We start from the raw sequence: 12,220 nt of genomic DNA on the forward strand, positions 1-12,220 counted from the left end.
TAAATGGTTTCCTGGTGTACAGGAAATCATTTGGCTTGTCACTCAATGTAGAGTCACCCACAGGCAGAAGGAAGAGGAAGGAATGAAGGAAAGAAAGACACAAGAGGGAGTGTTAAGTCACCCACAGGCAAAAAGACAAGGAAAGAATGAAGAAAAGAAAGTCAGAAGAGGATGGATGGAAAGAAGGATGGAGGAAAGGGCAGACAACCAAGAGCAGCACTACAACAAGTGAGTGGATGGTGAGCACCCCCACCTACCACATTATCATTACTACTATTACTATTACTACTAATACACTACTACTACTATTACTACTACTACTATTACTACTAATACTACTACTATTACTACTACTACTATTACTACTAATACTACTACTATTACTACTACCACCACTACTATGGCTGCTATTATTATTTTTATTATTATTACTACTATCATTCCTACTACAACAACTAATACTACTACTACTACCACTACTACTACACTGACAGTTCAAGCCCCAGAGGTGACCACAGACTGTGCCAGCCTTACATGCTGTGGACTAATCAGCCTCACCTCAACACCCTACACTGTGACGGCACAACATGGCATTGGTTTGTCTTTTTAACGAGGAGACTGTATGCCAGAAAAGTGGAGGGGGGGAGGGGGAGGGAGAGACTGAAGATGAGATGGAGTGATGGGGTAGAGAAGTATATGAGAGAGGGGGATGTGGGGGGGGGGGTGAGCTGGAGGGATGGAGAGTGAGTGGCTAACTAGGAGAGAGTATGAGAGTGAGGTGGAGACTGAGGATGAGATGGAGGGATGGAGTAGAGAGGTACATGAGAGAGAATGGGCTTTGTTAGTCTCTTTTTAAGTTGGAGAGAGTATGAGAGTGAGGTGGAGGGAGAAAGCGAGGAGGAGACTGAGGAGGAGATGGAGAGATGGAGTAGAGAGGTATATGAGAGAGGGGTGTAAGTTGCAGGGAGGGAAGCGAAATGGCAGAAGACAGGGCGACATGGAGGTGATTTATTTCTGACCACCCCTTTTGGAATTACGGCATTTGGCTGTAGATATATAAATGGAATACAGAACTGGACAGTTACCATTTACTGTCAGAAACTACAAAACATTATATTCTGCATGGTAGTTTGACTGTTGAGGCTGGAGTTGTCTGTGGCAGACCAAAAAAGACTTGAGATGAGGTCCATACACTGTGACCTCAGGGATAAGGGACTGTGGAATGACTGCTAGGGATCAAGCAGCACAGACAGCTGCCAAAAGGTGACCAAGGCTGATGTATGCCAGCATGTCAGAGCCTTTATAAACAAAACAAAATGTAATGAATGATAAGATGGGAAAATGTATGAATTTATAAATGTTGTGGCCGTGGAAAGAGATGGAGAACAAGACACTGACCTTTGATGCAAGGAAGAAGGAACCAAAGGCCAGCAGCCTGCAAGATTGTTCCCTCCAAGAAAAAATACATAGATGAAAATAACAGAGCCAAATGTAGGATTCATTCATCCTGAGACACCTGGACATATTATGTTTAAAAGACTGTGGAGGTCATAGGCAGTAGGAAATACAGACAGAGGAAGACAACTCCAGAGTTAACCTGTTGCATACATCAAGGGCTGGGTGTAACAGTTCAAAAACCTCCTATCTACCTACACTGGAGGTCACAGGCAGTAGGAAATACAGACAGAGGAAGACAGTTGCAGAGTTGACCTGTTGCATAAATGAAGGACTGGGAATAACGGTTAACTTACCTCCTGTGTACCTACCTACCTACCTACTGTACTTACCTACCTACCTACCTAAACTGGAGGTCACAGGCAGTAGGCAATACAGACAGAGGAAGACAGTTCCAGAGTTCACCTGTTACATAATTGAAGGACTGAGAGTAACAGTTAATTCTTGCATTAGAGAGCTGGACAGAGAAGGGATAAAAGTTTGCTGCCAGATGGGTGCTACGTGCCCTCTCATAGGTGACTACTGTATATGTGAATGATGTGGAGGGGAGGAGGGGGAGGGGGAGACCAAGGATGAGGTGGAGGGGTGGAGTGGAGAAGTATAGGAGGGTAAGGAGTTAACCTTGGAGAAAGGGCACCCAGATGGTAGTGGACAGGGTGAGATGGAGGTGATTTATTTATGACCATCCATTAGGAAATTAAAACATTTGGCAATGGGTAGATAGATAGATAGACAGATAGATAGACAGATGGACAGACAGAAAGACAGATACAGACAGACGCAGATACTGTATGGTGGATGGGAAGACCAACTTTAAATGGAAAAGATGAAAGACAGTAAATTAATGTTTTTTTTTTTACACTGTGCATTATAACTGTTTATGAAAAGAGAAAGAAGGATGGCAGAAGAAATGAAAGAGAATGAAGAAGTAAGGACAGAAGAGAGAAGGAAAAATACAGCAAGGAAACAGGAAAGAAAGAAAGAAAGAAAAAAGAAGGGAAGGAAATGTGAAGATGCATGGAAGGGTGACTGGAAAGAGGAAGGAAAGATGGGAGAAGAAATGAAAAAAATGAAGAAAGAAGGAAAGATGTGAGAAGAAAGGAAAAATACAGCAAGGAAACAGGGAAGGGGGAAGAAAAAAGGAAGTAAGAAAGGAAAGTGAAGAAGAAAGGAAGAACTTAACATCCCTTCTATAGAATTTCTTTTTAGTTTAACTTGGCCTACAACTGCCATCTCTCCACCTTGAATGCTGAGTTATAGCAATAGATTAGCACTAAAATATAATACTGGTCACAAAGAGCTATAAGAAGGTTAGAAAGTTAAGGTGAAAGAACTAGAGTACTATATTCCCCTGTTAATCCCCTGTTACAGCTCAATATTCAAGGTAGAATGATGGAAATTTTACACCTAATTATGGAGAGCCATGTGGAGAGGATAGAGAGTGAGAGACTAGCTAGTGGAGTATAAGTGAGGTAGAGGGGGAAGAGGGAGGGGGAGACTGAGGATGAGATGGAGGGATGGTGTAGAGAGATGTATGAGAAAGGGGGGTGTAAGCTGGAAGGAGGGCAGTGAAATGGTAGGGGACAGGGTGACATGGAGGCAATTTGTCTGTGGCCACCCCTTACAGGATTAAGGCATCTGGATATAGATAAATAGACAGATTAAAGAGAGAGAAGGATAGTTAATTATTATCCACTATTACCCAGAAAAGATGCAGTACAGAACCTAACCCAACCTAATATAATATTCCAGCAAACCCAACCTAACCCATCTAGTTGTAGTTTACAAACCCATACTCACAAGATTTGGATAATTGTTTTGCTTCTTGTAAGCAGCATTAACCAACATAAACTTTTCTTGCATGCTGACAGGATGGAGGATGACAACAGGGTGTGGAAGGTGAGAAGCGTGAATGTCAGGGGTTTGTGAGAGACAGACTGAAAATGACCTTGGACGAGATCATAAAGTGCAACCTCAGGGATACGAGACTGAATAGAGAGGCTGCCAGAGATCAAGCACCATGGATAGCCATCATTAGGTGGCCAAGGCCAATGCATGCAAGCATGTTGAAGCCTTTTTAGATGATATAATGAACAATTTAATGGCATTTCATTTGCAAACTGGTGTGAGATTATTAATAAACTTGCAGTTCTGAAGGGGTAATAGAAAAGAATGTCAAAATCTGTCACAAGTGAACAAATCAAACACAACTCTATCAGCAAAACAAAATTGGAAAGTAATACTGAGTGAGAGTGGCCTTGTACAACTGTACCAGCCATCCTGACTTGGTAAATTAATGTTTTTCCAAGTTGCTGCTGCTGTTGTTGTTGCTGGGGAAGCATCTGAGGAACATTTGCTTAACCAGGCAGTGGAGTCATCTGGTAATATCAGTGCTACCACATGAAGGAAACCCTCTCTAAAACCAAATAATTTACCCTTTTTAGCACTAACTCAGCATGGATGCACTAGGTCAACTCTGGAACTGTACTCCTCTGTCTGTATTTCCTTTGCCTATCACCTCCAGTCATTTAAATACAATGTGTCCGGGTATCTCAAAATAAAGAGATCTTGAATCTTTTTTCTTGGAAGAACTGGAGTGTATTGGTGTTGTGATGAGAAGAGGTAGAGTGAGATGGTCTGGGCATGTGGAGGGAATGGAGGATGACAACTGGTGAAAGATATGAATGCTGGAGGGAGGGTTATGAGAAGCTGACCAAAAAAGGACATGGCAGGAAGTCATAAATCATGACCTCAGGGATAAGGAACTGAAGAGGAAGGCTGCCAGAGACTGAGCAGCATGGACAGTCGTCATTGGGTGACCAATGCCGACACATGCAAGCACGCTGGAGCTTTCAATACGACAAAGGAACAATTTGCAGGTTTGTAACCTTTAGTTTATTTTTCCTTGCAGCATACAGCACATATATGACCACTATATATGACCACTAGTTCCCACAACTGGAGAAAACCACAACAAACTACAGGCATCAAGGGATGTCTGGCCAGGCATTATCTTCCAGCATCTACAAGAGAGAGTAAGAAGAGAGTGGATGAGGAATTTGGAAGGAATTTGAGTGTAAAGTGGAGGGACTGTAAGAAAATGTTCTGGAAAGAGGTGAAAAGAGTAAGACAGGGTGGAAGTGGAGTTAGCAGGGGAGTGAAAGATAAAAATGGTAGATTACTAGTGGAGAAGGGAGAAAAAGTGAGCAGATGGAGAGAACACTTTAAGGAATTGCTGAACGTGGAGGATGGAAGTAATGCGAGTATAAGTGGCTGGGGAATGGCTGGAAGAAGGAGGGAGGTGAGAAGACAGGAAGAAATCAGTAGGATAGAAGTTGTGGAAGCAATGAAGAAAGTTAAATCAGGGAAAGCCCCTGGAATTGATGGAGTGTGTGGTGAAATGCTGAAGCATGGGGGAGAGATAGTAGTAGAATGGATGTGGAAGATGTGCAGATTGGCCTGGGAGGAAGGTAGAGTCCCGGAGGATTGGAAGTCAGGTATAATTATTCCCTTGTACAAAGGAAAAGGGGAAAAAGAAGTGTGTGGTAATCATAGGGGCATTTGTCTTCTTAGTATAATAGGAAAAGTATATGGTAGGATACTTATTGACAGAGTTAGAGAAAGAACAGAGAAATTAGTTGGAGAAGAACAGGCTTTAGGAAGGGAAGAGGTTGTGTAGATCAGATATTCATTCTCAGATCTTTAGTGGAAAAGTTTCTAGAGAAGGGAAAGAAGTTGTATGCGGCTTTCATGGATTTGGAGAAAGCATATGACAGGGTGGATAGACTAGGATTGTGGAAAGTGTTAAGAATATATGGAATAGATGGGAAGTTGTTGAATGCTGTGAAGAGTATGTACGATGGTGCGAAGGCTGCAGTGCGTGTGGATGGGGAACTAAGTGAATTTTTCTCTTTGAAAGTTGGGTTGAAACAGGGATGTGTCATGTCTCCATGGTTGTTCAATCTGTACATGGATGGGGTAATAAAAGAGGTACAAGGTAGGGTAGTGGATGTTGGAGTGGCCCTGGTGAGAGAGGATAGTGTTTGGAAACTCCCTGTACTGTTGTTTGCAGATGATACTGTGTTGTTGAGTGAAGACGAAGGGGAGCTGCAAGGCTTGGTGGATGAGTTTGAGAGAGTGTGTAAGAAACGGAATCTAAAGGTGAATGTAGGGAAGAGTAAAGTGATGGTCTTTGAGAGAGGTGAAGTCAGTGAATGTACAGCGAGGTTGGATGGTGAGGAATTGGAAAATGTGAGTACGTTTAAGTACTTGGGTAGTGTGATGAGTAAGGATGGAGGTTTGGAGGGTGAAGTGCTTGAAAGGGTACAGCAGGGAAGAAAGGTTGCTGGTTCTTTGAAAGCAGTGATAAGAAACAGGGAAGTGAGCATGGAAGTGAAAAAGTTACTACATGACAGTATTGTGATACCAACTCTAACGTACGGAAGTGAAGCTTGGACGTTATTGGAAGGACACAAGTCAAGAGTGAGAGCCGTGGAAATGAGTTATTTAAGAGGAGCCTGTGGAGTCACATGGAGAGACAGGCTGACGAATGAGGATATAAAGGAGCGTTGTGGTGTTGATGTGGATGTGATAGGAAGCGTTATGAGGAACACACTGAGGTGGTTTGGCCATGTGGAGAGGATGGAGGGTGAAAGACTGACGAAGAGAGTGTATGTGCGTGAGGTGGAGGGGGAAAGAGGGAGGGGGAGGCCGAGGATGAGATGGAGAGATGGGGTGGAGAGGTATATGAGAGAGGGGGGTGTGAGTTGGGAGCAGGGGAGTGAAATGGCGGGGGACAGGGCGACTTGGAGGCGATTTGTTTGTGGCCACCCCAAACGGGATTGAGGCGTCTGGCAATAGATAGATAGATAGATCTACAAGATCAGTACACAATAACCTGCCACCAACAGAAAACAAATCCAAGGCTGAAAGTCGTGCATAACAGAGTAAATGCTCCATATCTGAGATACGTTTCATCCACCTACACTAAACAGACTCAAGTAGTTTGATTTTTTTTTTTTTTTTTTTAAATAATTGAACAGAGGAAGGAAAACAAATGAATTTTAAAAAAATAATCCATACACCAGATTACTGTGTCCTCCATTCATAAAATATCTGTAACAGTTGGACTTTAACAGCTGTAGATTGAAAATTGGAGGGAAACAACTCCAGGGAAGCAAGTTCCTGAGAAATGCAGTTCGGGGAATGAAAGAATTCTCATACTGGTAGGCAGAAGTTGTGCAATATGGCTGAGTGACACTCCAGTCATGAGCGCTGCCAGATGCCCGTGTAGCACGAGGGAAGGCATGGAGAGGTGGCACCATGGACGCAACTTCATCTAAGCATTTGCCATAAAAATATCTGTAAAATAATGCAGGGGAGGCAACATTCCTTCTTACTTGTAGGAGAGGTAGTTTATTTATAATAGCAGGGTTATTAACCCAACAGCATTGTTCTGAATTTTGTCTAGTTGTTTTAGTGCAACCTTTCCACATCCACTCCACACAGGTGAGCAATAATATATTAAGTCCAGCTGAGAGTGCACATGACTCATAAACTATAGCTATCACCAATATCACCATATCAATATATGATGTCACCAATTAAGCCTGCATTCCATGCCTGACAACAGAATTCCATTAAAGGTCTAACATGAGTTGTGCATAGTCGTACCATGAACTCGCAGGAACGGCAGATGGTGGATTTACAAAAAATTGTAGCCACACCCCAGCTTTATCAGCCACAGTGCAGATATGGTGGTGGCACCTGAAATTTCTATCCACCAGAACGGCCAGGTCTTTACTGGCAGCTGTTAATGGGACAGGATGATTACCTATAAAATACTGGCCAAAAGGCTGAGGCACAATCCAGTTCCTGCCAAAGCTAAGTGTACCACACTTACCTGGGTGAAGGTGTAGGCCCCAAGACTCGCCAATACTGTTCACCATGTCTGTGTCATGTTGACAGTAACACCACAGAAAATACACACACTAATGTTCCTGTTAATTTTTAAATATATTTTTAAATAATTTGCAAAACTCTTGTATTGTCAGTTCAGAGATGAAGTCACGTGGCTGATGTATATAAAAAACAATACAAGGCCCAACACTGAGCCCTGGGGTACTCTACTTAACAGCTCGGAAGCAGCTCTGCCACCATCCACCAAAACAAACATCTTTCTCTTGGTATTGGTGAAGCCAAACATTGTTATTTTGTGCTAAAGCTCATCAAGATAATGCGCACCTTTCCCAGCACACTGAGTTTAAAATGTCACAACAATCCTGCAGACGACAGCCATTGTGGAAGCTGGTGTTTACGTCGCTTACGGTAACAACAAACAAGTCTACTAAAAAAAAGAAAAAAAAAAAAAAAATCCTTTAAAGGTCTCGTCAAAAGAGTCAATGGGGTATACCAAATTCCTCCAAAATTTTAATAATGTAAAAAGATAAAGAAAAGTGCACGCCACAGTGCAAGATTATGAAAAACCCAGGATAAAATATCAAACGAAACTCGGATCCACTCCAGTCTAATATTAATTTTAATATCTATAGTTCAAGAAGAAGTAGATAACTAAACGCTGTATTGCAAATTTATGAAAATATAATGAGGACAAAATATCAAACTTGAATATCAAAATCCCGTCATTCTAATACCTGATACTGGCGCCTTATTTAAAATTCGTTTCTTAGATAACTTTATACTGTTCAAATACATAATAATATTCTTCATTCAGATTCCTGCTAAAGCATCATATAACTCTCTCAGGCTGCTATAATTCACTCTCAGCTGAATAAAATCAGCTGGCATTAGCTGGAGTGAAATATTGGATCTGTTCCAACAATGACACACTCAAGCCTCAGTCTCTCGATTTTAATTCACTCCCTCATCGTCCACTCCTCCCTCACCCATCCAGATAATTACTCTCGCTCCTTCACTCCCCAAATATCCATCTCCCAATCCCTCACTCCCTATTTTCCCTCTCTCGCTCCCCATTGCACTTCTCTGTTATAAAATCACACCTTCAGATTTCTATATTCTGTCTGTCTGTCTGTCTCTGTCTCTCTCTCTCTCTCTCTCCTTCTGTTTCGCCTCTGTTCCCTTGCCATCACTCCTTCCCCTCCAGTATCATCTGTATAAATCACGGCTCATGCCCGCTCTCTGTTTTTTCCTTACGTAGGCTGCTACTCTCCCGTTTGTCTTGCTGCCTTCCCACTGCCCTGTGAGGGGAGGCAAAGAATACTTGGCCAGTAGCCCTGCTTGTATGCAGGCAGGCCAAGAATACTTGGCCAGTAGTCCTGCCTGTGGTAAGAGGTCACTACAAAGTGTCTTCCATCTTTCTCTCCTTGCTGTCCTCTTCTGCTCTTCTGTCCCGCCTCTCTTCTTGATATTTCCCTGTCTCACCTTCACCTTTTATCCCTGACACCATTTACACGCCAGCCTTCCATCCTTCCTTCCCTTTTTCCGTCCTTCCTTCCTTCCTTGCCTTCTTATTTTCTTACTTTTCAGGAACGGTCCCCTTGTTACTCCCAGAACGGTCTTTGGTTTCCCACCTGAGTATAATTCAGGAACGGCCCTCCTCTCACTGCCACAGCCTCTCACACCTCACAGCAAACCATCTCTCTCTGTTTATCCTGTATATTTTTCTTTCTTTTAATCTACGTTGGTTCTTCGTTGAGAGAGAGAGAGAGAGAGAGAGAGAGAGAGAGATCCTTCTTACCTGCCACATCACTAATGAGGTCCAGACAGGTGTATTAAGTCACATCCCCAGAATGTGTGTGTGTGTGTGTGTGTGTGTGTAATTCACCGGGTCGGTCAGGATCACTTGATGGTCGTGATTGTCAGCTTTTACCCTCCCGGAAGGGAGCTGAGAGCTCATATAGTCCGATCTAAGGGCAAGGCTGTGACCTTCACACACGCACACACCCGTCCCCTTATTCAAGGGGGACAGTAAACACCCACTTCGTCAGTGAAACTTTTCGCAACCTGAGCGAGGCGCGAACTCTCGTCCACCAGTTGGCAAGCGGGAACGTTACCACTGCACCAGCGAGCGGTGTGTGTGTGTGTGTGTGTGTGTGTGTGTGTGTGTACAAACAATAAATCAAACTCCTGCCATTGACAAACACACAATACAAACACACAAACACTCACCACAATCCCACTAACACCAAACACACTCCCAAACAGACCTGGAAAAAAAAAAAAAAACGATAATTAGAACATAAACCCACACCATCATTATCACCATCATCATCATCATCATCATCACCATCATCATCATCATCACCATCATCATCATAATCATCACCATCATCATCACCACCATCATCATCATCATCATCACCATCATCATCATCATCATCATCACCATCATCATCATCATCATCACTATCATCATCATCATCACCATCATCATCACCATCATCATCATCACCATCATCATCATCATCATCATCATCATCATCATCACCATCATCATCACCATCATCACCGTCATCATCATCACCATCATCATCATCATCATCATCACCATCATCATCATCATCATCATCACCATCGTCATTATGAACATCATCATCATCATCATCATCATCAACACCATCATCATCACTATCACCATCGTCATCATCATCACCATCGTCATCACCATCACCATCGTCATCATCATCATCATCATCAACACCATCATCATCATCATCATCATCAACACCATCATCATCATCATCATCATCATCACCATCATCATCATCACCATCATCATCACCATCATCATCATCACCATCATCATCATCAACACCATCATCATCATCATCACCATCATCATCACCATCATCATCATCACCATCATGACCATCACCATCACCATCATCATCATCATCACCATCATCATCATCATCACCATCATCATCATCATTATCATCATCATCACCATCATCATTATCATCATCACCATCATCATCATCATCATCATCACCATCATCATCATCATCATCACCACCACCATCACCATCATCATCACCACCATCATCATCATCACCATCACCATCATCATCACCATCATCATCACCATCATCATCACAACAAGGAGGTACATTCAGAGAGCACTACACCCCGTCCTTCCCTGGCCTCACCACACCACCTCCTTATGTATAGTGATGATATGGACATTTACCACAGTAATCCACATATGGTGTTGTGGTGTGGTGTTGAGGAGACGTTAGTAAGAAAATATATATATACTGTTTCATTAATCTCTCTCTCTCTCTCTCTCTCTCACGCCCCGGGAGCTAGTAAATACAGGTAATGTGTGCTATGTTAATTATTACAACAAAACTCCAGGTGAAAACACATTGTAACACCCACTCCACTCCGGCTTTGTGTGTGTGTGTGTGTCTACCTTACTGTTTTGTCCGTCTTCCTGTCTGGGTCTGTCTGTCAGTTAGCTTGTGTGTGTGTGTGTGTGTGTGTGTGTGTGTGTGTGTGTACCTTTCTGTTTTGTCTGTCTTCCTGTCTGGGTCTGTCTGTCAGTTAGCTTATGTGTGTGTGTGTGTGTGTACCTTTCTGTTTTTGTCTGTCTGTCTGCCTTTCTCCCTACCTTCCTGCTGTCTGCCTGCTTCCTTGCCTGGTGGTTACCTCACTATTCTGTGGATGTAATTTTTTGGTCAGTAAATATCTATCTATCTATCTATCTGTCTGTCTTTCATCCTACCTACCTGCCTATCGACCTACCAATTACTCTGCCATTCACTTCCTGTCTGCCTGCCTGCCTTTCTTCCCTACCTGCCCACCTACTGCCTGCCTTCCTGCCTCTCACTCTGTACCTGCTTACATACCTGCCTTTTTCCCTGCCTGTCTTCCCTTCTACGTCACTACCTGCTTCCTTAACTACCATTCTCTGTACCTAATTACGTTTTTCCCCGTCCATCCCTACCTCCCTTGTTTTGCCTCCTTAATTTACCTTCTCTCCCTCCCTCTCTCTCTCTCTCTCTCTGTAAATTTATATTCTGATTTTATTTCCCCAATGTCATCCTTGGTCTCCACCACACTCACATATACTCTTCTAGTTAGTCTCACTTTGGCTGTGACACCCCCACTACCCTGTATAACAGTATCGCCAATAAGACATATAAGGAGCCTTTGACACAGAGGCAACGCAACAACAAAAGCAGAGAAAAGAAGGCGAAAAAAAAAAGTCAAATGAATGTTATAAATGTTGGATAAGTTACACTTGTTTGCCCTCCATTTTTTACAGTTTTCTATCTTGTAAGCTCCGCCCCCAAGATGGCGCCTTGCTGTCTCCCTCGACCCACAACACAACAATGCCACTGCCCACATCCACGGAGTCGGACCACGGCGACGGCAACCCCCTTCAGTTACCCCATGATGCGTGAAGTGGTGGATGTTGGTCATTCAGCTCCGCGGCGCCCCTCCGTCTACTTCAATCCAATCCTCTTTTTTTTTTTCTCTCTCTCTCTCTCTCCTTGTTACTCTTCTTTCCTCCATTTTCTCTGTTGTTCTTTCCCTGCTTCCCCCTTTCCACTCAATTTTTCTTTCCTCTCGTCTTTCTTCCCACGCATGTACTTTTTTATCTTCCTCCCACTTCTGCATCATTCTTCTTTCCTTCCTCTTTCGATCCGTCTCGTCTTTCTTCTCTCTCTCTCTCTCCTTGTTACTCTTCTTTCCTCCATTTTCTCTGTTGTTCTTTCCCTGCTTCCCCCTTTCCACTCTATTTTTCTTTCCTTTCGTCTTTCTTCCCACGCATGTACAT

At 43.1% G+C, this 12,220-nt stretch overlaps 1 pseudogene; it reads right to left on the reverse strand.

Moving 5' to 3' along the window:
• The window catches only part of LOC145405352 (uncharacterized), a 50,598-nt pseudogene extending 38,764 nt beyond the window's left edge, over positions 1-11,834 (reverse strand).
• Between the last annotated feature and the right edge of the window lie 386 nt (positions 11,835-12,220).

The sequence above is a fragment of the Coenobita brevimanus genome, chromosome 66 (genome assembly GCF_032717465.1).
Source record: "Coenobita brevimanus isolate Jiangsu-jjx chromosome 66, ASM3271746v2, whole genome shotgun sequence".
Classification (NCBI taxonomy): Eukaryota; Metazoa; Arthropoda; class Malacostraca; order Decapoda; family Coenobitidae; genus Coenobita; species Coenobita brevimanus.